Here is a 1,655-nt window from a genome sequence, read left to right as displayed (position 1 = left end):
TAACAAAATTAGGTTTTTATCATTTGATGAACATAGCCAAAGTCCGCCCTATTCTCTCTCAGGCCAACATGGAGACGCTAATGTATACTTTTATCACTAGTCGAATTACCTACTGTAATGTTCTGCTTTCTGATCTTAACAAAAAGACTATTTCAAGTTTACAATTACTACAGAATTCAGCAGCACGTGTGTTGATGAAGACCAGGAGGTGGGAACACATCACACCCATTTTAAAATCTCTGCATTTGCTCCCCTTGTGTTTCAGGATTGATTTTTAGCTTCTCTTACTGACTTTTAAATGTCTTAATGATCTTGGGCCTTCTTATCGCTAAGAACTGCTTTTGCCATATGAGTAGAGTTACCACCTTTCAGAAAATAAAATAAGGGACACCCACGGGAAAATCCTCAAAAATAGACACATTTGGACATAGAACAGTGTTTCCCAAACATTATTACCTCATGTACCCCTGAGCTCATGTTCTACATTATTTATTAGTGTCTGCAGACTCATCTAAACTTTTTCTGCGTCTCGTCTAACATTAACCTTGAATTTAAGCCTTTTTGTTCATTTATTTCTGATTTTTTGCTTATTCACCTTTGAGTTGTGCCACAATTTATGATTGATTGAAAAGAAAAAAGTCTGTGCGCATGTAAAAAAAATTGTATAATGTTTAAAAATAAACTGAAATGTTTGTGTACCTCCTGAAAGGTGTTCATGTACCCCTAGGGCAGCGGTCTGCAAACATTAAATCCTATATATATATATATATATATATATATATATATATATATATATATATATATATATATATATACAGTATATATATATAATGTATTGCTAATTTCTTGCTACATATCAAGTATGCATATGAATCCGCTTTAATTAAATATTTCCCCACACAAATAAAATCTCTACTTTCTTCCAGAATAGTGTTTTTTTTTTGGTTTAGTAAATTTACCAGAGATTTAAAACGTAAGGTTAACCACAGGTGTAAGGAAAGTGTATGGTTGATGAGAGTTATTGCACAGTGAGATTTATTTTTAGGTTGACATATTATTATATCATGATTTTATTTGGTGTCTTTGTCATTTATCATTAATAATCTATGTAAGAAATAACAATTCAATATTTTCCTATAGCTATGGGGAGCCATTGCAAAAGAGTCAAAGATCCACATGAGGCTCCAGAACCACAGGTTGCAGACCCCTGTCCTAGGGTTACACGTACCCCAGTTTGGGAACCACTAGAATACAGAAATCTCTACAAACATTTTTAACCTAGGGAATATATATAATATAAAATAAAATATTCATGTATTTATTTATTAAATGTTAACCTATCAGTATGATTTTTATTAAAAGGCCATACGTAATATGCCTATTTATATTACCTAATACTACTGTAATAATAAAAAAAATTATTAGATATTTTAATATAATTTCTCATGATCACTCATGTGGTTCTCTGGTATTCACTAATGACTTATTATAGACATTTATTACAGACTTTACATTATTTAACACTTTATAAACAGTGTATATTTGTGGAGCTTGTGATTGGATGATTTTTCATGGAACGTGGTTCCTTCTGCTGTGGTAGACGTTAAAATATCAGTTATTAATCTAACAGAACGTGTAACTGTGTCACATCCTGA

This window comes from Gouania willdenowi, chromosome 4 (assembly GCF_900634775.1).
Source record: "Gouania willdenowi chromosome 4, fGouWil2.1, whole genome shotgun sequence".
Classification (NCBI taxonomy): domain Eukaryota; kingdom Metazoa; phylum Chordata; class Actinopteri; order Blenniiformes; family Gobiesocidae; genus Gouania; species Gouania willdenowi.
Note: the sequence above shows the minus strand (reverse complement) of the source record.